Source organism: Solenopsis invicta, chromosome 7 (genome assembly GCF_016802725.1).
Source record: "Solenopsis invicta isolate M01_SB chromosome 7, UNIL_Sinv_3.0, whole genome shotgun sequence".
Lineage (NCBI taxonomy): Eukaryota > Metazoa > Arthropoda > Insecta > Hymenoptera > Formicidae > Solenopsis > Solenopsis invicta.
Genome location: NC_052670.1, coordinates 7,443,229 through 7,470,578, shown reverse-complemented (window position 1 = coordinate 7,470,578; position 27,350 = coordinate 7,443,229). Strand labels below are relative to the sequence as shown.

General features: G+C 40.5%; 1 protein-coding gene across 1 annotated transcript in view; it reads right to left on the bottom strand.

Moving 5' to 3' along the window:
• Positions 1-27,350, bottom strand: part of LOC105205406 (E3 ubiquitin-protein ligase MIB1) — a 380,051-nt gene that overhangs the window by 55,388 nt on the left and 297,313 nt on the right. The window lies entirely within an intron of this gene.

Sequence of the window (27,350 nt, the reverse complement as noted above, 5' to 3'; positions counted from 1 at the left end):
GGTGAAAAGCCAGATATTTGTCATGCACGTCGATGCACGATCGTAATACACTTTTAGCGTTTTCGAGGCGAGAGCGAGCCATTAGAATCGAGGGCGGCGTACCGTTTCACGGATGCGAGAGGAATGGTTCGACACGGACCGATTCGACCGAATGTACCTTCTCTATCTAAACGGCCTCGAAAGACAGCTCGGCAGTTAAGTGCGGCGAAATTGCAAATCGAAACGTTTTACGCGGGCAATGAAAGGAGTCAGGGCCCGCCGGTTCGATTACGGCTTTGGCCGTAAACTCGTGACCTGGGAAATATACGTGAATGGGAATGAAGAGCAAGAGCGAGCGATCGTGGCCGTTCTCTCGGAGTTGAAGACAATCACGGTGGATCCGAACGCGCGTATCGCGAATTCCTTCTTCGATTACTCCTTCGTCCTTTTCCCCCCGACTAACGTACTCGTCGCCGGCACGTTCCGATGATCAAATTCCGTTTCGTCCAATTTTTTTCAACCCGACGAAAGATCCTTTGTTCGTCGCCGTAACATCTCTTTTTATACCTACATAGTAAGATATCGACGAAAATAAATCATTCTGCACGTATGTTATAACAGATCTAGCTTATTGGAGCTATTGGTAGTTCTCCTTGGTTGTTTTTTAGGCTATTATATTTAAACTGTTATTGAAAAATTTAGAGAATAATTTTTACTTCATATCATCATCATCATCATCATCATCATACATCATTCGCGAATCTTGTTGAATAAAACAGTTAAATCGCGCGATTTTAATGGTCGCCGTAAAAGTCGCCGCGGTTTCGAGTGAACTCGCGTTTCTTCTCGCCTGACGATGCGCGAATTCGATGTTACAACCCACGCTGCCCGGATTTATCGCCTGTTTCGAGGCATCGATGACGCGTCAACGGCATGCCAACTCGCGCTATCGTCCGCCGGATCGACGAAAAGCCCTGGAAACCGAAGGGCTATTGGGCGCGGGCCCATTTTAGAGCGCTGGCGACAGCTGCCACCGATCGTGTACGAAAATAAGAGAAACCGTTGTCGACTCCTTTTCTCTCAACGATCGAGACAGTGAGTGGATGAAAGCGCGCTATGGGATCTCATAAACTGTCCGGACAATGGAGGAACTCGTGCGATTCGAAACGTGTCGCAAAGATTCTAGAGACGTGATTTTGGTGAAACAATTTTAAAGCTAGATCTCTTGCCTAAATGTAAATCAAAATATATTAATCAATATATTTTAATTAGAGTTCTTACAACGGCAACGCGAATAGTTTGGAAAACAAACTTAATATTGTGTATTTCGACATTGGAGCTAGCATTCGTCCTAATGACATTACGCACTTAAGAGAAAAAAAGAAGAAGGAACGAGAAGATAGACTTGCCGGAAAGAGATTTATAAAAAAAAAGAGAATTCATTTATCCTGACCTCTCCGGCTTACGTTTCATTTGACATTCCGCCCGCTCTAACTTCGTCTTCTTCGTCGTCGTCTTCGTTAATATACACCGCGCGCTCGCGCTAAGGTTGTTGAAAGTTCAGCGAAAACGAGAAGCAAACGGTGCGGGACCGCTTATTATGCGGGGAATATTAAAAAGTCGCCAACTTGTTGAAAATCTCAGACTTTCTTTTGAACTGCTTTCATATGCGTTTCATAAAATGACCGTCAAGCGTCAAGCAAAAAAAAGAAAAAAAAAACGAACGGGGAAAATTCTTAATCGAAGAAATTGAAGAGAATATTCAATTTTTTTTTCTATTGTATATATATTATTACGTATATATAAATATTATATTTAACAAACCATCCTCTAATAACAGAACTGTATAAGAGTATGAATCACATAGATCGCGCACGGAGTGTCGATGATAAAGATGGAACAAAATTCAAAGAGAGAGAGAGAGAGAGAGAGAGAGAATTGGTTCAATCATCGAAAGCTTTTTCAAGCAATGGCACTTGTTAAAGCAGAACAATTAAAGTCTAATTGCCAACGATGAATATTATTATATATCAATAATATCGTTCAATTTATATCTATTCGTGATCGCTGTCCGGCACGATGTAATTTGCAAAACAATTTACGTTTCCGAGCTGCGGCGGGACGCGCTCACGATCTATCCCTAATTACGATGGATCGACCTCGATTGCGAGTGGCGATAGTAGGTCACAGGATATCCAGCGTGTCAGTCAGCTACAGTCTAACGATTATTATTCGCGACAGCGCGTCTCGCGAAGTATCTCAAGCTTCTTTAATCGATAGATCAAGTCGATCATGGCTCAACTCACAATTTTGCATCGCGGGAAAGGAGATTTACGATCGCTACGACCGACAATGCGGATCCCCTTTAATAACCGATCCCTCCCTGCTGTCCCAGCCTCCCTCGTCCTCCTCGCTGCCCTCTCCGCCCCGCCCGCGGGGCTTTTGTCATTTGCACGCGCGATTCATGACCACCTACTTCGCGATCAGCATCACCATCGTAGATTCGCATTACCAGATAATGCGACAATTATACATCGAAGTTTATACCGTGTCGCAGCCGGCGGGGGATTTTGCGCGGAAATCAGGCTGACAAACACGATTCCCGATGAGTAATGTGTTGTCGCGCGAGCTCGGGAGCCGTTTTCCAAATCCGTTCCGATTTGATCGGATCAGAAATCGATAAGCGAGAGCGCTCGGTCTTGCCCGACGGATTATCTCGATTGGCCTGGATTTGTCTGGCGTTTTAAAAAATACGGCATACTCGTTTCGAAGCGCCACCGCTGGAATTGTTACTCTCTCTCTCTCTCTCTCTCTCTCTTCGTAATCTTTTTTGTCATAAAAGTATAAAAGAGATTGACGTTCGATCAAACATTGACCAAGTAAAAAAACTGGGTTCTGAATTATTTGAGATATTTCGTGATAGCGCACATTTTCACGATCCTCCGTCGCATATTTATGTGTTTTGTAAATATTCCGTGTGTCGAAGCGTACGTGTTTACGGTGTTTCGACGTCGTTTTGCAATTTACATGCGCCCGCCTCGCCGCGGATTATGGCAAAAGCGACAGAGCCGGATAATTACCGACCAGGATTAGTTGAATGGTCAACAACGAAAATCATAATTTCCTTTCGGGTCGGTCAACGCGATCGGTCAGGGGGTTATCCAGAATCAGCTGTCCAAATTACAGGCCGATACACACGGCCACGGTGTGACGTCAACACAAAGCCAGATGCGTGTAAACATCGGCCGCGCTCGGCCGACTATGTCGCCGATGAATCATTCCTGAAGCTTTTACTCGACTAATTAATTTGCGGTCGCGCCGAATATTTATTGAACCCGTGTAATTACGATTTACGGATGATAACGTCCATTGGGATACCCTGTAATATTATATCAAGCTTATTTTCCCGCATTTTTCAACCCCCGCTGTAATAATCGCGTTCAAAATTTTTTTCTCCGGGTCGATCGCAAACCACGTCGAGATTCTTCTTTCATTTAATTCAAACAATGGTCCCCGACCTCGCGTTCTTTCATTCTTACAGATTTCTACTTGCCGTAATGCGGGACTTGCTCGTTGAATCGTGCTCGCCGCGATAACGCGAAAAATGGATCGATGCGTGCTGTAATAATGATCGCCGTAGAAAACTGCTGTTTTCGCCTGATCGAACGTACGTTCGTACGCGATTGAACGAACGTAGATGATCGAAAAGACACTTGCTTTTTTAGATTATACAGAAGAAATATCCTTATCGGGCGAACGTAAACGTAAAACATTACATTCGAATCGTGATCAATATATCGCGGGCTTTACCAATGCCTTTGATATTTGTGTATGTTAAATATTTTATTTTCATATAAAAAATTGGAATTTATTAAAAATTCGTGTGTTACGTTTAATTTCCGCGCTAATTCTAGTTTCAGTATACCTTTTCATAGCCGTGATTTCACGTTAAAATAACATTTTATAACCGCTATCAAAAATAATAAATATAATATACATGCACACACGCACGTGAGCTTCATAAGATTTGAACTGCAAAAAAATGTTGTTTGATTCAAATATTTTACACGTATTTTTCTCGATCGCTAAAAGAATATTTGGCGTTACAGTTAGAGGTTGATTTTTCGGATAAAAATGTTTGTCGATCATCCCTGGCAAACGCGCATGGCACACGGGTGCTGAATAAACTGACTCGTCCGTAGAGACGAGCTCGCGTTAGGTGTTAACGATGAATTGTGGCCAGCCGGAAAACCAAGGTTCCCACTGGGAGATCAGAAGCGAGACCATCGCACTTTTGCCATACCTTCTAATGGCCGCGAGAGCCGCCGCGCGCCGCACCGTATCCGTCGGGACAAAATTCATTTCTCAACAAGATCAAACTCGCGCAGCCGTTAGCCGAACGAGCTGGATTTGGTAACTGAGCCAGTCTCTCTCTCTCTCTCTCTCTCTCTCTCTCTCTCTCTCTCTCTCACCCGTCGGAAACAAACAGGGCTCGAGACTTGGAGAATTAAAATTCGCGTCGGATTCGTTGATGATTTGTATTTCGAGGGAAAAAAACATAGGCAACGAGACGGTTGCTTTTTCCCATCGAAATGGCCCGATTCGCGCAGAAAATATGCGTTATGCTCCCGCGATATCGGTTATATGCCCGTTAATATTTCTTGTGGGATTTGCATGGGCGCGAGGTCACGTCCAGCAGAAATATTCGCGTTATTTTCGCAACTATCTCTGGCGAATAAAATCACGAACTACGAGACTCGCACGCGGCGGTGTCCGGTACGTTGGTGGATAAAACGATCTTTACGAGTAATCGTAAGACGAGATTGGTTTGCGCTAACAGAGAAATGAATTTCGACCCACTTTTAACACTAAAAAAATTTATCAACCTTTGATATCCAAGAGATTCTCGATTAACTCTCCTTTAAGTCGATTAGTTTCAAAAGCTTTGTTCACTCCAGGACGAAAAATCGTTTAAGTCGATTTTACGAAATCGACTTTTCAAGATCTGCAGCTCTCAAGATCGGCGCTCTCTTTCTCATCAACCTCAGTCGGCGGCACGTCTTTTAAGACGTCGTCGTCGTCGTCGTCGTCGTCGGATAACGGCAATGATCGTAAAGTTCGCTTTAATGAACGCCGGTCGCGTCTCCTCCTCCGTTGCGGGCGTTTGTGGCTCCGTCGGTTCCTTATCAACATTAGCCAGTGAGACGCGAGGGAGAATAACATTGGCCTCTGGCGAGTAATATATCCATATTTCCCGTCATCCCTTAATGCATTATGCATAAGGGTTCGATATATCCAGCGCAGAGGTGTGGTGCGCGGGTGTAGGGTAGTAGTACATATTCGTGTGAACTCTGCATATCTCTTTTGTGACCCTGCAGCACAAGAGCGAAAGCGCGCGCGTGCCAGCGTAATAGCGAGCCCGTAAAACCGCACCTATGTGTATAGCGCGCGCGCGCGCGAGGGTTAATAATATTTGATAACCGAATATAAAAGTCCCTTTTAACGTGTAACCACGTAATTGGCCAGGTAAAGAGTGCGCGCGAGTTCACCGGCAAAATAAAAAATTATCTCGTCGCGCTCGTAGGACATAATAACCGAATTATCTGACAGATGAGCTATCGCGTACTGCCAATATTTGCGTCCATTAATTCTGCGTCAGTGGCACACACATCCGCTCAGGCTATGCAGGTTTAATTATTAACAAAGAGAATCGAATGTGCCGCGAAATATAACGAGCACAGAATTGCGTGTCGTAAATAAATGAAATTCTTTTAAAGCGCTACTAATTTCGCGCTATACATAATAGTTATCCGGAAACTATGTACTATCGAAAATTTTATTTATCCCCGTCGCCGTGCACAGATTATATCCGCTAAAATGGCTGCAATATTAATATCTTAATTATACGAACACTATACGCTTCTAACGTGTGCCATGCTAATACGCTATACGTATGTACATACGCATATGCGCGATATGTGAATTTTAGGGGCGATTATACACATACGTAAATAGGATGACATAAGCGTTGTGCACAGGCCGTTATGCATCACCTCATTGTAAACGCACGAACCGGTTCGATCGTCGCGTCCATTTCTATTTCTACGGCTGACTAATTCGCGGATCTTTCACTGCGAAATTCATTTCGGGCGTCAACGATGATGGATTACCGTCGCACCGGCGAAATTAATTTTTTACCCAGCCAACGACCACCAATCGCAATTATATCTCTTTATTTACATACAATGCTGCACAAGGCGATGAAGACGGGATAACTCTTTCAAATGCTTCAATTAATTTCAAAGCTCCTCTCAACGATGACAAAACCTTGCATTTTCAAGTACAAATATATTTGACATCTTTTTTGATGAGAAGCCAAAAATAACTATAAGCTGCGTCTGATATTGAACTTTTGAAATATTGCAAAATTTTTCGCGTATATTTTTTTTACCGTGATAACGATAGGTAGCGCAGGTGGACAAGGTAATTCGAGCATTCACTAGTGTTATAAAGAACTGAAATCGAATGGAAAAATACGAACGTCAAATAGCGAGCCTCTGGCGGAATATAGGTCAAACCGGAAAATAGCAAAAGTTCCCCATAGGACGCTAATCTACGGAATGTGACCGTAATTTCAGCCAAGTTCTGTAATAGCTTTGCGAAACGAGATACCTGGATACCAGATAATGTAGAAAATTTGGTTATTAAAAGATACTGCCATTTAATTGGGGTAAAGCATCGACAAAGTTACACGATCCAAGCAAAATCTATTGTCAGAATTGGAAGGAAAAATAGGCTGGCTGATAGTTTCGCAAGTAAAGATTAAAAAAAAAGAGAGAGATGAAAAAAATTGCAAAAGTAAAAATAAACGTGGGCTAAATTATGAAGAAAATAGAAACAGCGTAATTGACGTAACGAGCCTCCATTGAAAAAGAAAACAAACGTAGATGCCGGCTATTTTTATATAAATGTTAATTTGCAAGAATGGAAGGAAAACGCAGAAAACAGAGCCGCGTAGAGAAAATAGAGAGGTTTATTCGTAAATTTAAATTCAATTCTGTCCTTCGAATAGATATCGAGTGATATCGCGTCGCTCGTATTCGCGTGAGTATCGCCAGAATTTTCGAGACTTTCGCAAAAGTGGAAAATTGTTCGCGCGCGCTACGGGGCGGGGGGGTAGGGGGAGATTCCAATGGACGGTACCTGGGTTCCCCGGGCGACCACCTACCGTTCCTATCCCCCGGACTTACAGCGACACGTATGTATAACTAGAAGTACCGCGTCCCTCCCTGCAGGCGTAGTTTGTGGTAAGGCACTGTTGGCCCCGCGGGTGCCACAACTCAATTCCCAAGCATTTCGGTTGATTTACAGACCCGGTCGAGGCAACTTTACCTCGCGCTCTTAGATTCGCTTCCCCCTCCCTCCTACCGCTTAAGGGTTTGCCAGGAGGCAAGTAGCGTTCTTCGTGTTTTACGTTCCTTCAATGTTTCTCTTGTCGGCGATATCGCCTGTCCATCTCGCGCGAATGCGAATATCCGTCTGTAATGTTTCTTTCTGAAGCGTAATGTTATGTAGAGTTATTTGCTGAGGTTTATTTGAGGATACTCTAAGAGTAAATTATGAAAAATGACCTGCTCTGATATTTCACAAGCGTTAAGGATAATACAGAATTTATGCTAGCGATAAAACTGGGATAATGTCATGTCGCTTGAGCTGATAGAAGGCTTTAGCGACTTAAAAGCAACAATTGAGGGGTACACTTTAAACAGTGGCTCAGTGTAATCCATTCTCAACATTCGTAATTGTTTCACTCGTAGGCAAATGATACGCAGTTCGAAAGAAGGTCAAGCGTGACACGGAAGGTAAAAATAAAGATCTCAAGTTTCTCCTGAAAGATAACGATGACAAATCACCATAATGATAGCATCGGAACCGGAATTCTTAAACTTCACTAGGGACTAGTGGGGCACGCCTCTTCGACCGATCCCCGTACAAAGCGAGAATCGGGATCCGGTTTGGCTTAGACTCGCGATATAAATACGAGAGTCCGAGGGTGGCAAAGAGGAGGACATAGACGGAAAGGGTTGCAGGACAGTACGCGCGTAGGTGGGATGGACGAAACATGAGCGGGGGTTGGCGTGCCAGAACAGCGTGGCACCCCACCCTCGCGCCATCAGCAACCCCTTCGTCGGCCGGCCACCCTCCGTCCGATCCCACGCTCAATACTCAGCAGCTCCGCGCCGGCTGGCACCGCTGCACCCGGACGGACGCAACGACTGCAGGGTATACTGGGTGACGATCGCGACACAGTTAACTAGCTCCGGATAGTGCTGAGAAATATTTTGTTTGACGTTAGAATAGGATCGTGACAACTTGAAATCTATTCTCCAGCATGGAGATTGGTTCGAATTACGCTAGTAATCGCTAATCTTGCTTTTAAGTGAAATAATCAAATGTATCGTTCAATTGCTACGTAATATTAAAAATTAATTATCTGCGTTAATTTAATTTGTTTCAATTATCCTCTATTGTATAACACAATATTATTTGTTATATTTTAATTCGACTCTGAATCTCTTTTTCGCTTTCTCACACACAACAATCCAATCCCAATTAATTGAAATAATTAATTTATAAAAATAAGATATTAAGAGAGAGAGAGAGAGAGAGAAATGTTACTACAACAAGATTATAATTTATACAAAACATTACGTTGTGAGAATGACGAAAAAAAATTATTAATTAATATAAAATTCTTAATGTACAATCACCAACTGCATTGTTACATAATAAATTTAAGCGCATTAATGATAATCTATACATACACAATACCGAATATATCAATACGTTGTCGAAAAAAAAAATGGAAGTGATTTGTAGGATGATACGTATAGGACGATCCGGAAGAGGAGAACGATCCTCATGGGGAGAAATGATTTGTCATCGTCCCGCTTTTTCGACGTGGAGACATAAATTTCGCGGCCGGAGAAGAGAAAACAACCGTGCCATTTTCGTGAATAGTTTTGGCAAAAAAAGGCGTTTAAAATATTTGTAGTTTTATCCAAAATGCGCCTGTATTGTCACTGGCGTACGTGCTGTTTGGTAAAATTATTGCGAAGGCTCAGACGATTCGAGCACGAATACGAATATTCGATATTTTACACACAGTCATATTTTATAATTTATTTTACATTTAAACCTTTCGTTTTGCGCAATTTTGTTGCTATTATCGAGCGCTTATCAAATGCGCTTAAATTTAAAACGTAAAAAAAAGTAGGAAGTAACATATTCTAAAGATAATTGCTGGAAAATGTTGTACACAGATTAATACCTTCGTAAAAAAAGCTACACACGATATTTCTATGCGAATTTATGAGGTAAAACGAAAGTAGAGCATACTTTATTTCGCACTTTTTTTCGAGTGAATAAAATACCATCCGGAAAAGTAGCTTCCGCAGAGATCTTTATGGTTTTTTTTTTTCGGAATGCTTACGGCCTTTTTGACGTCAAAGTCAAAGAATAAAGTTGCATGGCGTACTCAAAAAGGAAAAAAAACGGGCCTGCGAAAACGTTTGAATCTCGCGATAAACAACGTCGTGTTTATGAAAAGTTTTTCAGACATTTGCCGCGCGGTAAACACATCGATGCTTCTTTCCCGCTATTCGCGAAAGTTCAGTTGCAAGTTTCTCGTTTACGTCTTACCATGTTTGCAGGCATGGACTTTACAAATGGTTACTCCTCATCGAACGTAAATCACGGCGCAAGGTGCCAGTGAAGTCGTTCCCGCCTCCCTCTCTCGCGGAACTTTTGAATTCGCTCTGAATTCATAATTTAAGTAACCGGACTTCGACTTCTAACGCTCCGGCCGAATCACATTCGCGTGATTCACAACGTAATTACGAGGAAATCGAAAAATCAATTCCAGCATTTATTATCGAGACACATAGATTTCCAGTCGGCGAGTTATCGACTTTTCGTAAGTTCCTCTTTTAATTAACGTCGTTACGTATTTAATTAACGTCATTACGCGTCCACAATGGACGGCAATAAGAAGGAAGCGTCGAATTATGAAGACATGTTAATTGATAAAAGGAAAATTATAATCCAACATCTTTTTGCACCTTGTGCAAGCAATTCGAAAATATCTTGCGAGTAATTGGCAAAAACGAACATCGAATACGTAAGATCAGACAAAGACAGCGCGAGACGAGACGTCGAAAGATTGAAAAAGAAGAACAAAGCGCAGAAGCGATGCAACATAAAAACATATCTGTAATTATGTATTCTGTTGATTTTATTATATTTAAATTGAATCGCTCAAGGAGTATTCGAGTCGAGCCATTTTGACTAAAGAATCGCCCGTTCATTCACGGAAATCATAAAATTTCGTTGGCAGATACCAATTCTCTCCTTTCAGTTAAGATCTGTTCTTTTGACGACATACCTTTTTCCAAGGATTTCTTCTTCTTGGTAATTACGGGGCAAAATACGAGTAAGAAGCACGCAGTCTGAAAGGACGGAATGCCTGGCAGTCTACTCTTAGAGAGAGGTACGCGATGAGAGGGGTCGGACGAAAGACCAGCAAAGGGAAGAAAGGGATGAGCGGAGGAAGAGAGAGAGAGAGAGAGAAAGCGCGAGAATGAGAGGCGGTACTTGGAAAATGCACCGATGCACCCCGCAATGCGGCATGGCTCCTGATCCAATTGCGATGCCGAGGCGAAAAAAGTCAAAGGGTCTAACTATAAGATAATACCTCCTATCGATACTCGGCACCCTCGCGGAGATTTCATCATCTTCGTACATTCTTCAACCGCGTACGGCGGAAACTGGCGCACCGACCTGCTTGCTTCATCTCATTATTTCCTAACTCTTTTTTTACGTAAAAATAAAATAAATCTCTCATTTCGCGGAGCTACTTCAAAAAGGAATTTAAAATGGGTTTTAAATAGAAATTATATGGTTTTTGTTTATATCTTGCATTAAATTAGTCCTTTGGCATTAATTTAAATAACAGCATTAAAAAGAATGTAAAGACAATACTCGTCGCAAAACAATTCCCAAAGTTTCCTTTTCGAGGTGACTTCATCATCGCGTGTACATTGTTTTTTAATCTGTTTATCTTTATATTTGTCATACTTATTTCGAGGATCGATCGAATGCTCGCGGGATGCAGCAATGACGTAAATCGAATTTATTCTGACACAATGAAATTTTTCCGCATCGCAAAATAGAAACACGGGATGTGGAAGGGTTTTGTTTCAAGCGTATATTTGTAAGATGACGCCTGCCGGTTTGAAAATATATTTGCGGTATTTCACGATAAGAGGCTTACGTGTATTGCGACAGGCTCGCACGAAGATTGAACGAATCGCGAAATTTTTTTACGGAACATGTTCAAGCTTTCGATTTTACGCGCTGGTAGGAAAAGAGAAAGAAATAAGGGGAGCGCATGTGTTCGCTTTTCCACAACCATCTTCGTATCCCGATTCCTTTGAATTCGCGATCGTTTCCTCCGATTTTGTCTCTTTCGAACGAAGTACTATAGAAACCTAAACATCGTAGATTGCGTCTTGCTGCTCCACGCAATCCCGTGTACAATCGCTTTCGCTCGTAGGAGAAATCCCGTCTTCTCGTGGAAACAATGCGCGAAAGTAAACACTCGTGTTAGACAAAAAAGAGAGAGAGAGAGTTCCGTATTTCAGAGACCTATAAACGGACCATCGAGCCCCGTCGTTTCGCGGGCTGAATGGAACGAGCGTGTAGCTTCATATGGTGTCCTCGAAAAGTCGACACGGATGGGATCATTCTGATCGTAGACAATAGAAGGCGACAAAAGGACGCGGCGAACGTCGAAGAGGACCACGGGGAAGAAACCCGGGGATAGCGAATATCGGAGAGGAGAGAAGACGAGAGAGGATGGGGGGAGCGGAGGTCGACGAGGAGAGGCAGAGAATTCGCTGGTGCTTGGAATCCCGTAATTTCTGCGACAAAGCGAGCTGTCCATCTAGCCGGTGCTAGGTGGCACGTTTCTACGCCGTCGTCAGAGCGGAGGGTTATTAGATCGTCGTGATGAACGAGCCGTGCTGCGTGCACCTTGCAGCCAGGAGGAGCAACGATGTTGCAAATATCTACGGGAGAGACCGTAATATATATATATATATATTATATATGTATAAGTATGTATATATATGTGCACAACGTATCACCTCGCACTGTTGTCTCGGCCGTGCGACAGCTTGACAAACCCTGCGAAACCTTAGAAGCGAATGTAAAAATTAAAGATTATAAGAAACGCGTTTGTAAATGTATAAAAATTATAAACTTGAAAAATTCGAAAGTACTAGAACGACCGAAAAGTAATGCCGTTTTCATAAATAATGCAGTTAATATGTAGTTTTGTACTAATTTATTTTTTATTCCAATATAATCGCCATCATTTTCTATGGTGGTTCACTCATTTAATTTTTTGAATTTCTTTTTTGAAGAAGGTAATGCTTTGATTCTGTGATAAGACTCGTAATAATGCTCGACTGCGTACAACAAAACAAACGCACAAAAAAAATTAGAGAGTTAGGACGAAAAGTATTCTCTCATCCATAGAATTCGTCTCATTAGACCATCATCTTTTCCGATTATTGGAGCACTTTTTACAAGGAAAGAGCTTTGTAAGAACAAGAGATATTCGAATCATTTAATCCGCATTTTTTTAATCAAAGCTGGCTAACTTCTTCGAGAAATGAATGGAAAAACTAATTAAGTGGGTAATTATTATAGAAACTATTGAATGAATAATAAATTATAACAATAAAAGTATACATAATAAACATGTGTTTACATTATTAATAAAAACGATATTCCGATCTCCCTAATATTATTATCCTTTGATGTAATTTATCAGGAATATGTAAAAATACGGAAAAATGATTATAATGATAGCTCGGAAAAAGGTAAGCGTGTAAAAATAATTTGCGCGCTTTGTATCAAAGTGAATCTACGTTGCTGTTAGATTTTTTTTTTTTCATTATTTTCGGATCATGACGCCGCGGCTTCACGATTTAGAGCGGTGCACAGGATCCCATTACGCGCGTTTGTATCCGGAAAATCAGAAATTAGGTCTTTCAAAGGAAGCGGTGTCCGTTGGTAGTTGGTTCGCGTGCTCGGTCGTTACGGCGTTCGATGCGGTGTGCGCCGTGAAAGAGTCATGGACATCCGGTACATGAATGACGTCCAATTTCATGGGACAATAGTTACGTAGTGTCTCGTGCGACAGCACGAGAGCGAAGAAGGGTATGTGAGGGAGAACGAGAGACGGAGACAGATAGACAGGGTGCGAGAGCGAGAAAGACGGAGCGCGAGAGGAGAATGGTAGAACAGATCGCTGCTGGCGGAATTCAGATGATAGAACCATAGAGCCGTAAAACCGTACGCCGATACGAATGGCTTTTCTAAAAGGGGGAGAAAAAGTCATTGTGCGCTATGTCAACGCGATCGTGACCGATCGTCACCGACGCGCGCGCGTCCTCCGTCCGCCGGGAGTCGAGCGATAATTCGCGACTGGAAGTCGGAAAAACGATCTTCGGGTGGTGAGCGCCGTAATTTGCATTTTGATAGACGTGCACCTTTTTCGACGCCTCGGCGAAATTTATATATTGGCGCGAGCGCGAGAGAACGCGATATAATCTGCATCTCTCTCGATAACGGAGTGCCGATAATATTGCATCGAAATCTCTCTCTCTCTCTCTCTCTCGATCGTGAGATCCAGAGTTGCCAAGCTGGAGGATTTTTTCCCAAATTTGGGTTTTACGTTTTATTATCATCACGAGGGATTTTTTGGGAAAATAAAAAAGTTAGAAAATTTTTTAGGGGAGAAAAGTATAAAGATCTATAGTATTTTTATCCTCTACCGAAAATCCCTCGTGATAATGACCATTAAGGAAACAAAATTGGGGGAAAATCCCTCAAATCTCTCAAATGACCCAACTCTGGCGAGATCTCCGCGCAGACATCCTCGTTAAAAGAGATTAAGTTAGACATCATCGTGAATACATTCTGAAATTACAAATGGCACAACGAATGCTGCGAACGCGAGTCGATATATTGTACGATTTTGTCGATACGTGCGCATTCTATTCTCTCCAGTTGAATTATCGCGATGGCATTAATATTCGAGATACAATTGAATTTGCTGTATTATTAAAAAAAAAAATCCGATTCGCTGCATAGATGCTCGGCAGATTGCATAAATTTTATGTGTTTCCCGCGGGCTTGGTTATCGTCGTTATCATATCATTTTTCGCGACAGGTGCTGTTTTTTATCCGGAATAACAAAAGTTTTTAGCATGTTGCACGTTTCACGAATGAGATAATGTTATTCTCAACTGTGTTTCATTTTTTTTTCGGTTTTTAGGCTCGAGAATCCGTTCCGCTTCGACGGGGAACATGTCCGATGCTATAATCGAGCTCTACTACTGCCGTCGGAATTCTTACGAGAGCCTGACGCGTATTATGCGCGGGAATACCACTTAGGGTGTCAACCAAAAAATACTGCCGGGGCGTAACAATAGTGAGTTGACGGTGGGAAACGAGCGACGATCGTCGTCATAAATCACGGAGCAAAGATGATGGTCCTTCCTAAAACACTGCCGCGACGAAGCTACGGTGTATCTCGTTTCTCCCCCTTTTCAAAAGAAAAGAACATTTGCGCGGCACACTTGCAAAAAATGTACGGATAGCTGAAGCTTATCAACTAAGGGCTCGACTTACATTAGTTTACTTACATTAGCAGAGCTCGAGTAATTAATCATCTTTGACGCGCGGAGAGGTGCGTCTTATGCACTTACCTGCAAGAAAAGACAACAGTATTGTGAGATTATTGTGGATAATATAATTTCTTGTACGAACATCGCGCGCAGTCTCTCAATTTAATCAATATATCTTTGTTGTAAAAAAAAAAAAGAAAAAAAATTTGCGAAGCAGCGTTCAAGAGGAACGCGGTAGTTACAGCAGATTACGCGACATGCCGTTTATTTTCGCGTTCCGTTTTTCTCTTCGAGTCGCGGATATTACACACACACACACACACACACACACACACGCGCGCGCGCGCGCGCGTTGCAGAAGATAATTCGAGAGGATCACTCGTCATCCGACTTCACGAGACGGGGTATGTCGCACGATGGACGCATGTGAATTCCGACGCGGAAATGCGTTGCGGCGCGGTAAATTCATTGTTCCACTTCCGTCGCCTCGATTTCGCCCGCGAGATGTTTGACATTCCGTTGCGTCTCGCGTCCTCTCGCTGCTGAGTGAACTAAATCATTCGTCCGCCTCTATCTTGTCCGGAATCCGGGCCGAGAATCGATTCTATTTGCCGACGGTACGTCGCGCGAGTGTCATCGGGGCCGTCCCCCCCCCTCCCCCCGCACGAAGCCATTAAGTTTCCTCGGAGCGGTAATAAAAATTGACAATAATATTAGCTTCATGCTCGGCGAACACGCGCATTTATTAATTGCCGGGATTTGCGTGCTATATATGGAAAAGTTATGTGCGCGCCTATCGCGTACGGACGTTTGTTTGCGCGATTATCATACCTTCGGTAAACAGAATAAATCATCTGACGTTTTCATTTCCCGAGAAATCCGCGCGAGATCAATTCGCCGGCGGATAGATATACTGTCCCCCTCCGAAATCCCGGAATGGAAAATCGTTAAAAATACAATTTTGTTTCGGTCGCGTGGCCAAGCGCGATTCTTCTGGATATCCGCGAATCAATTCTATAATTGAATATCCTGGAGAAATCGCATTTTGGTAAACAGAATAAATCACTTGACAGCATCGGCACGCGCCAAAAGCCGGATGAAATCGATTCCGTATGTGTGTCAAATGCCTGAGCGCGATCACACAATCAGATCGGATTATGCGCGGTATTTAGATGCCGCATAATCATCCGAAATTTTAACGATAAACAATTATTAACAATGCAATATACAATGTCATAATACTGTTTGCTTCTAAAGAAAATATACGACAACATTTTTCAAACAAGAATATAAAGTTTAAAATATTTACTTTTCAAAGCGTGATACATAATTTTAAATAGTAATCAACGAATTTTTTTTATTTGTTATCTGTACACGGCACGTTAGCGACGAAAGGGACAATTAAAATATTTGTGATTTTACATTTTGATAGAGCAAACAAAGTAAAACTGTACACGTACTAAAGTTTACGAGGGCAATAAAGCTGCTCGCGGTTTCGTTATTCAATCGTTTTTATTACATTTCACCGATATTTTATAGCCGGCCAATGCGGCTCATCGAAGACTCCTTGGCTCGGATAAATCAGAGAAATCACTTATGTGGCTCTCAAATGCTTCCTAGAATATTACATAAATGCAAAGCAAATAGCCCGAGACTGTCAGTCATGCGATTTCTTAAAAACATAGCATATAAAATGAACTTAGTTCACTCTCCCATTCTGAATCCCTCATAATTCAATGAGTCCTGTTACCATAAATTTATATCATAAATTTTTCAATCTTTATTTTGTTGTGACATAGGAAAATAAAATCATATTTCCTAATAAAAGATTCACTCTTTAAATCTAAATCAATGGGATAATCACTGATTAACCAGTGGCATATTCGCAACTGATCAATAAGCGATTATCTTAACATAAAATTCAATGCAAAGTTACTGGTAATCATTGAAAAGTTCTTATTAATCAGCGTATTAATAAATGCACTCATAAATACTATTAAATACACAATAAAGTCATTAACTTTTCAGTTTACATAATCACTGATTACCAATGGTATACTTGGGACTCTGATGATCAGAATTATCCACTAATTTAGATTCAGAGAGAAGAAATAAAAAAAAATAACAAACCTTGCCTCACAAGATACAAAACAATATTAATCATTAAATTATTAAAGCACAAAACATATAGCAAAGTCATATGAAAGAGACTTTCAGAAGAAAGCGCAAGTGTTCGTACTATTTTAATGCTGATCGATCTTCTGGGGTGTACATAAACGTTACATGTAAAACAACAAAGAAAAGGACACACACCATGTATCGGTGTGGTGAACAACGAATTCAAGCCGCAACACCTGCTACTTAACGCTCTCACTCGCGCAAATATAAATTATTCATTCAGCGTACACGCGGCGCCTCGCCGTGAATCTTCTGTCATTCACGGCGTTCCGTGTTCTCGCTGGCCGCGAGAACTTCGGCGGGATGTTAACTGATATGACATGATGGATAGGATTCCTTCAGTAGTCATTAGGAGCAATATGCTTTACATTAGATTAACAGAGATTTCAATTCTAATACGATATTCGTCATTTTGAATACGCAAACTAGAATCTTGGTCACGTTCACATAAAAGTCATCGTCATTTTACCCAGTGTATTCCCTGAACGTATTCCATAAAAAAGAACAAGATACTTATTTTCGTCAAAATTGATATACAGAATAGCACAGTTAAGAGAATAGTTTATACATTAAGTATGTCATTATGAATATTAATTACGACAAAAATAAATATCTTTATTTACGATACATTTATGCATACATAACAAATGTTCATATATATTATCTATAACATTACAGGATTGAATAAGTTAATATATTCTTTAACTAAATTAATTTAAAGTTAATAGATTATAATATAGATCATCAAACAAATTTAATATTTCATTTTTAATTAAGTTTACATTAAATAAAAATTGTGTTTAAAAATATTGTTTTTTATGTGGGATTGTATTTCTTCTTCTATAATTTTTATACACATAGAGATAAATTTTTAACTTGGGGAAAAAAATTGAAGTTTATGTGTTTCAAAAAAACTAGTTAAAGTTAAAAATTAACCAAGTTAAATTAAAAGTTATTAACTTTTTAATTTTATTATTCAACTTTTAACTTTTTAATTAGTTATTACCCAACTCTGCCATATATCTGTCAGATAATTTTATTTTGTTAGTTTAATTTCTGTTTCTACAATATCAGAATATAACGATTTGTTGACAACCATTTCATCATGAACAACGATGTGACTACGACAAACGTTACAGCGGCCACGCCTCGGCATCCCTGTAAGTCTGTCGACGTACATGTGCACGGGGAAATCGAAACAAACGGAATATAAAGGCTTGGAGTGTCGCCAAAATCTTGGGGGATTTCCGGGTCGGAGATTTTATCGTGACCGTAGTGATGAACGTTTTAAAATATAAGGGAAAAAGATGCGCGTGCCCGCTTCCGCTTGACAGATATCCGAAAATTTGTGTTTTTACAACTGTGATCGTAATGCTTACGCGGTGAAAATGTATGTAGGATGTTTCAGAGATTTTATTTTCAATAAAATATTCTCACAGTCATTTAAAAAGCGTTAATTTTTCCGAGAGTTTTAAGCAAAAGTCTAGCATAAAGAATTCTACTTTTTCTTTTACATTAAATTTCGCAAGAATAAGCAAGAATAAATTTATATTGAACAATATAAATTTAATATCGAGCAATACAAAAAAACGTAAAAATTTAATTAAGAGCTATTAAAACTACACTTAATTTTATTTGAAAAGAATTTCGTGAAACTTCTTTTTACCTTTGCTAAAAATTGATACTGCAATTAAACTTTTTTAGATGTCGTTGAAAGAAATTAAATTATCCAGAAAATGTATTATTAAAAGATTATTTCCTGATGACAGAATAAATTTAATGTCGAGCGATATAAAAAACGTCAAAATTTAATTGAGAACTATTAAAACTGCACTTAATTTTAATTGAAAAGAATTTCGCGAAGCTTCCTTTTACCTTTGCTAAAAACTGATACCGTAATTAGACATTTTTAGATGTTGCCGTTGAAAAAGAATTAGATCACCCAGAAAATGTGTTATTAAAAAGATTTCCTAATGGCAGAATGGCAGAGCCTGTATACGTTCCGCTATCCTTAGCTCCTTGCCTTAAGATTTTCACCGACAAGATTTTCACCGACAAGAGGATGAATTCCGTTGTGAACGCTTCAACGCGGCCCCGTCATACGTGAATACTGCATTTTTACGATTCAATTTCCCTCAAAGCCCCCGCGAGTTCCTCGCATTCCGCTATTCTGGGCGCGTCGTGGCTGCAGCGAGCAGCTTCCGATTTCCCGGGGAATGTCATCGTGAAAACGTTGAAACGCGCCAAAAAATTGCGATGCCACCGATCGACATCCATTACGCTCGTTCGATCGATCAGGTATCATTATTCTGAGCTCTGAAGTTGCTGACACTAAACGCACTATGGAATAATTACATTCCTAGAGTATTGAGAAAGTTATGCTCTACATTTTATATATATATCTACTACATATTTACTTTATTTTCAATTCCTGTCTTTAAGCTTATCTTACTTAGTATAACGGTGTATTTAAGTAAGATTTTTTTGCGCTTTAATCTTAAAATGCTAAAAAAATTAATGGTTTGCTCATCTCTTTTAGAATAAAAAAAATTTAGTTTTAATTATATCTTGAAATATTAAAGCAGTACAACTTTTGCACACACGAAAATCAAATCCTATCTTTTTTTACATTTTATATTTTGGAAAAAAAAAAAAAAAAGAAATAATTTTACCTCAATTAACTCATTTATCTATGTACTTCATAAGATAAAAAAGTAATACGAATTTATTTGTATAAAAGTTAATAAAAGCTTAATGTACACACGTTCGTTTATCTCTTTTAAAAACCGATTACGCGACGCACAAAATAAGACGTCCGTATTTAAAACTGTACGATGTCAAAATATGCACGAGTTCACTTACACTTTTTTTGTACGTACCACTCCTTGAAAATAATTATCCAACGTCTGAAAAATCGATCTCCAACTCAACCTAACCGTTCTCATTTAACGCTATGTGATTTCGCGAAGAAGTGAAACAGTTGTGTTTTCGGGCGGTTGGAGAACCTGGCAAGCACGCGCAAAAATTTCGCATATTACGAAAGTTCCAGCGGGTAGTTTGCTCCGTGAAGCGAAACGCCTCGTTAAGTTTATCCGCCGTAGCTGCCGGCGGCACCGCGTCGAGCTTACAGCCACTCACGAGTGGCTCCGGCCTCTACATCAACGACATAACGCGGAGGCAATGCTCGCCCCCGTCGTTGTTATCTCATGTTTTTACGCCCTCATAAAAAGCCCAATCTGCTTCAATAAGTTGGAACACGGGCGTGAGATGAACGGGCAGGCAAGCGAGTGCAGATTCTCCTTCGATGCGCTCTTGCAATGCGCTTGATCTCTTCGTTTCTGTCGCCGCCCGTGCACGTTCCCCTATATCTCTCTTTTTCCCTCCTGGTCTCTCGCGCCTTTGGTCCATCGCGGCTTGACGCCCGTCGCACAAATGAGAACGGTATGAATGCAATAACGAGCCGGCATTGTCGACTCTTTTGCGAGCGATATTATCTTCCCGTCTTCGCCCGTGTTATCATCGTCGCCGTCGTCGTCGTCGTCGTCGGACATTTTCTTTCTCTCCCTCCTTCATTCAGCCCTTTACTTGCTTTGTCTGCACGTCGGTTTTTATCTCGACTGACGATTATTTCGACGATACTCGCCGAACAACGACTCCGTCCATCTGGCTATGACGCACGACGGTATCTTCGCGCGGATAAGTCTCATTCGCGCGTTTTCGCTCTGTTGAGAACGCGGTAGGTTTCAAGAAAGACGACCAAGAGGGATGTGCGAGATAATACTATCCCGTCATCGCCAGCCGACGTTCCTCTAATTACCGCGAGTAACAGCGCAACTCCGAGACGTGACGAAAAACCACGAACGACTCGCTAAGTTTCGACGAAAGTGTCTCGCGCGAGTAAGGACTTCGTCCTAAGATCCTTCGCGTCGTGTAGAACAATATTTAAGTTAGCGTCGTTCCTTCGTATCCTAATGATTTCGAAACGACGACGTCGCTCACGCAATAACAACAGGGATAGATTCACTCGCGTCTATGTAAATTATGGAAAATTCATATTTGCCGTTCTGTTCTTGTGTAACAAAATATATACATATCTTGCATCAATTAAAATGCCAGCAAAACATCGTTAGTACATTACATCATATATTATATATATTGGTAAAGTTTAATCTAATCTAATATATATATATATATATAGGATCAATTTTATTAATAAATATTATAACTTTCCATATTTATTATTTAATATGGAAATAATAGATTCACAGAGCAATAAACTGTGAACCGATCCTTCGACAAAATATATTCCGTTTATATATATTATAGCTATAGTAGAAAATAATATAGATATTCGCATATTCCATTAACTTGCGCAAAAATAATAGCCCGCAGTAAGAAGGCAGTTTAAACGAAACATTGTTATTTCAATAGTTACGTAGTATAACAGTTATCTATATTCTCAGTTATTTCAATATAATATTAAATTAATTAAATTATATGAAATTAATAGTCAATGCTACAATAATTAATTACTTTCAATTTCAACATTTACAGGATGAAAGGATAAAAATTCATCACTCAATTTTAAACTAAGGTCCAAGTACACGCAGACGCAAATCACAGTTCAGATATATACCTTTATATACAACAGCAATTTAAATTACATATTTGCATATTATATATGCAAAGTAGTATACGCCCATAACTGAGGCGAGAGGGATCGACGGCTCTACTCCGAGTGATTCGCACCCCGCAGTTATCGCCGTCAATTACTATTCTCCGCCGAAATAGCCACCTCTAACCCAGTTTACGAGGATGAATGCCGTCAATTTGAGGCGGTCAGCTATCTTTACTAAATTTTCCACTCGGAGCCCGCGCGATAAAGTAGCTTCTGACCCTCTACGGGGCACTACGGGGAACGTATGCGAAAGTAGATGCTCGACTCCAGCCATACGCCCGAATCGGGTACCTTAGGGTAGGTAGGTAGTACTCAGGTCAGTATCCACGGCCCCACTAAGAGCGGCCGGCCTACGTGGCTGGGGCTACAAAATCGCTGTTTTCCAGGCTTATCCCAGCACGGGAAAGCGCTCTATCCGTCTCTCCTTCCCTCCCTCTTTCTTTCTCCTCTCTATTTCGCTCCGGCAGATCTTCGCCGACCTACGAGGTGAGCTCGTCCGATAGAGAAAACGTGCGCGCGCGCGACCAGCAGCTCGATTCGAGAACATAATCTCTCCATGGTGTCCTGTCCCTCGACCCCCGATATCGAGCGACCCGTATTTCACCCTCTCGCGAATTATTTACGCGGATCCGATAGCCACTTGTTTTGTCCGGCGACTCGATTCGTTCGACCTCAACTCTCAGTTCTTTTTTTTTTTTTTGACACACGTACTTGATGAACGTAACGTCTGTTTAATTTATTCATTTACTTACTAGAAATCGGTTAGTAATCGGCTAATATTATAGCTTCATATAATATTAGTCGTTACATAATGGTATAATAAAACGAAAGAAAGATTGCCAAAGATATAAAGTTTAAATTTTAAATTTTACAAGTTTACATTACGTGTTTTTTTTTTCCAAAAAGATCGCTTGTCAATAAATAGTAGAAAAAGCAAGAGAGAGAGAGAGAGAGAGCGAGAGCGTGGTGTGTACTATCCGTTCCCCACGACGGTTTGTTTCGCCGAAGCATCCATCGTTCGTCCGCGGATCTGGTTTGTTCGCCGGCGAGACAGGATGATGTACCGTTTTGCATGTTTCCAGTTCCGTCGTACATTTATACCGCGGATGTCGGACGTTCCGACGATCCCGTATGTTCCGTCTACATCCGAAGATGTATTATTTTTGCGATACATTCGAAGTCCGAGAGAAAGAAGTAGAAGTCTTTCTATTGCGCGCTACGTTATATCTTTTTAAAGACTCGCCTGAATGAAACGTGCTTGTGACATTTTATGTGAGATCCGTCTTCAGCTGTATCGTTTCTTTTTTTATTTTTATACCAAAAAAAGCGATGTTACCAACTATTTGACCTGACGGCAAGATTTTGATAAAACGTTCGCCGCAGGCGAAAAAACTTTGCCCCTATCGGAGAAGTGCGTTTCCGAGGGAAAAGACCGCGGCACTTTTCTTTAGACGGGAAAGTGGGGAAGTTCGATGGTAGCGGAAGTATAGTGGAGGAAAGTCGGTGGGAGAGGTATCGAATTTCCAAAACGTTTCCAGCGCACGAACTTGAGATTGTGTTCCATTTTCAGCGCGCTATATGCTAAAAAGTTAGTTTGCAACAGCTCACTCGTGACTTTCCACTGAATCTACAAAGCAACCATTTTAAGGAAATGAAAAAAATCATGGGTACACTTGTACGTAAGTATAAAATCATTTATATCTGTTATAAAGAAAGAACAGAACGTTAAATTAAATGTGGTAAAATAATTTTTCACTTTTCTTTTAGCACATAAAATTCAGAAAATAAAATCTCATTGATTAAATTCCGACTTTCTGCGGATAAAACGAAAGCAGCGAATTGCAGTGGCGTCCGAATTAATTTAGAGTGAGAGAGCTCGCAAGCTTCGCGTTGAAGAATCTCGGTCAGAATTTGCGGATGAGCGAGTACACGCTATACGTACAATCGTTATCGATACAATTCGAAAATGGCGGAGGTGCTGGCAAAAGTTACATTAGCATCGCATATCGAATATGCCTTGAAATTCGAGATGCAGCCAATTCTGGATCACGTTGCGATTCGAAATGCGCGGCGCGCGACCAAGCGCGCATACCAAAGGGCGAAGCGTCGCTCTCTTCGTATGTATGCGAATCCGCTCGCAAACTTTGACGATCAAAAACTTGGAAACGCCACCAGCACGTGAATCGAGCCTCCACAATTTATTCGACTACTCTCTCTTCGTTAGGGCTTGTTGGCCGAACAATCTCGATGTGAAGAGCGAATGATTTAATCGAAAACTATGAAACATGTAAAAAACTTGAGAACTAATCTCATATTTATCAAGCATTTTTAAACAGTTATATACAAAAGAAAGAAATTTTAACAATTTTAATTTCTAAAAATCTGCATCTCTTTCTTGACGCTGTAATTTTTCTAATAAAAATTAAAAAAGATTTTTAATTATAATCTTGTACTGTAATATCGTACACGTATTATTGACGTAACAATAGCCAGTGCAAAAATTCTTAGATAAAAGATTTAAATGAAGAAAGCAAATAGATACGAGAAATCAACGGGTAATATCGAGTTCCCGGCAGGTTTTAAAATCGAACAGAAGCAAACCGGGAACGTATTGCAATCTGATTGTAGCAGCAATAGTACGAATAAATGAATTAGTAAGGGCAAACTTTTTAACAGTGAAAAGAGATTCTGATATATCCATTTTATATCTAAAAAATTATTTTTCTAGCGTTTTAGCACATTCAACAAACATCAATCAAACAAATCCAATCAATCAACCAAATCTAACAAGACCGACTTCTGTCGGTAAAAATCGACAGAAGAATATCAAGTGTTCAATATATTTTGAGATATAAACCAATAGCTCAATATAAGCGTATTTATTCACAAATTTTTTTTTTAATTAATTATATCGTATATTCAGGCAAATAAATATATAGAACAGCTTTTTATTTCTACATTCTATTACTTAAGTTGTATGTGTTACTTAAGTCGTATATGTTAGTAAGTTGATGACTAGTCCATCATGTAGTAATACAAGAACCGATTTTTGCGTGCTGTTATTTTTAACTCTTTGATATCAACGCATACTGAAAAAGTTTATCAGTTTGCGTTGGTTGAATATTGAATACACGACGCGTTCGCAAAAAACGAGAGAAACGAATCGCAACAATCGGGAACAAGATGCACCAAACAGCTACGCCAATTTGTATGGACGTGAATTCCCCGAATATGCTGAAGGAGCGTACTCGATTGTATCGCTACATCGAACTTCGAGGACTCTTCTCTGCTCCGATACTGGCCTTACTGTTGTCGCTACGATCACTTTCGTCGTTGCCGGATACGCTCCTGAACCGAACAATCCTCAACGATTCGATGACCTCGAGATTTCTCGATTATCCGCCTCAAAACGGATTCATTAAACGCGATAAAGCTCAACGTGGAAGATTACGCAAAAAAAAAGGGAAACGACGTGTAACGGCAGGAATTAATTGAGCCAACGGAATTTCCTTAATTTACCAGTAAACGAACTACTCGTCACAGAATTCATCCTTGAACCGTAAAAATCATTTTCGCAAATTGGATGACCCTCGAACGAGCTCGACAATATTTCGTCGGTAGTTCTGATGATGACGATCGCGTACGACAGAGATCTATTTTCGATTTCCGCGAATTACTGTGCGTAATTATAAATTCAAGTTGAATGTTGCATGAAGAGCTCTCGAATCTCTCTCTCTCTCTGCGCCATTATTATGATTTGGAGTTTCGAAGTCATACTTAAAATTCAGTGATTCGAGTTGAATATCTTAATTAAACGTATAATTGTACAACTGAAACAATATGGCCTGCAATTTGAAAGAGGAAATACAAAAGTGAAAAGAAAAGTCTATCGATATCCTACTTTGAAACGTTGATTGAGATACTTAAAGATTTTCAAACTTATATATAAGTATTTAATCAATAATTCTTGTTCCTATAGCCCTCTTTTAAACTGTAAAGTTCCCTTAGGCTTTTGGTTACAAGGTATTGAAGCTTACGGAAGCGGGCAAGCCACCTGACAGTGAAACGACAATATCGCATCTGTCTCTATCCGCGCGTCATAAATGGAACAAACCATCCAGAACAAACAGGATTCCCAACTTCCGCGAGCGCAAGTTCGTCGATGAGCAGTCACGATGCGAATGAAACGACGAATTTCGCAAGACAAACGCAATAGCATCGCGCCCGACGGCACATTTTATGGTTTTCGTGAGAATGGTATCGTCCGTTGCAATTAATTCCGGGATCTCATCTCGCGGTTGCGTCTACACGGCGAATCCATGCCCACCGAGAGAGTCACATCGCGTCTCGTGACGCCAGATAAAGAACGTCAGAGGAATTTTCTGCGCCGCGCGCCATGCAGCGGCAATTAGAGCTAAAACTCGTCCTCGTCGCTAGCCCATTTCGTTGCCTCGTCACTTCCGGATTATGGCATGATGCCCATTTGCCCGGCAATTTTCACGGTTAATACGAAGGATGACTGCTGTGGCAACGGTTGCGGTTTATAGCCGAGCGAACACCTCGAACTGATGATTCCCATAAGGATCCAATAATCTTCTTTTTAATTACACGTTTACGATCCTCGGGACTGTCGAGCTCTACTCAAGTGCGGGCATAGCATTTTTCTCATTATCGTTTACTTCTCGCGAGAGAATAAAATTATTTCATATCAGTGTACTCTAAGTTAACGCAAAAAAATTACATCCTGTAAAGTAAAAGTAATTCTAATTAGACGGTACACAAAAATAGTAACGAAAATGGATAACAATTACAAATAAATTAATTTTTATAACATATACCTAGTAGGAAGAATATTTTTACTGTATCACCACAAGGCAGTGTTAGAAGGAAAAGAAAATATCCTTTTTCTCTTATTCCTATTTTTATACTCTTCGTTAACACCTCTGTCTCTCATCACTCGTTGGCCTAAAATTATTAACATGTTCTCATACTAAATAGACTAATATTGATCGCTGTAATGCTCGGCTAATGATACTCGATGTAACTTGAGAGGAGTCGCAGGCTTGAGAAGATGTCTTAGTTTACTCGATACATCATTTCATTGGAGGAAGTCTAATCGGATATGTGTCAATGCATCTAAGATGGATCGATATAGATTACACAGATTGCGCACATTCTGCTGCTAAGCATACACAGCTGCCTAATCTGTTGCTTCAGAAGCCAACAAATGTAAAGATGTAAAGAATAATTCCCCGATTAAAAGCGAATCATACGTCGCAGAATTTATCTTAATGCATTCAGGGGAGAAAGCAACGATTGTGCTCTTCATAAAATCATAAAAAGCAATTTACATTACGCGCAGTTGTCTTCCAAAATGTAAGACCTTTTTTTTATAATAAAGAGAATATGTATAAAATTCAGATTTAATCTCGACTAACATTAAATGTGCAGCGAGTGTGCGAGGCATGATGTTCGGGGTTAACGATTCTATATTATCAGTGCCGCGTGTAGCAAACAAGCTGTCTTATCCGGGGCGATTAATAGTTTTACTTGTTGGGATATCGGACGCGATGTATATTAATTATCGCTCGTCAGATACGTCGTTTAACAAGCGAAGACGACGAACTGATTGGTTACGCGTGGATGGACCAAAGATGGATCGATGCGCATTACGAACGTCTTACGTGCATCTATGTTCGCTACAAATACACTCAATTAATCTGTTGCTCGTGTCGTGGACGCTCGACCGAAAGAAC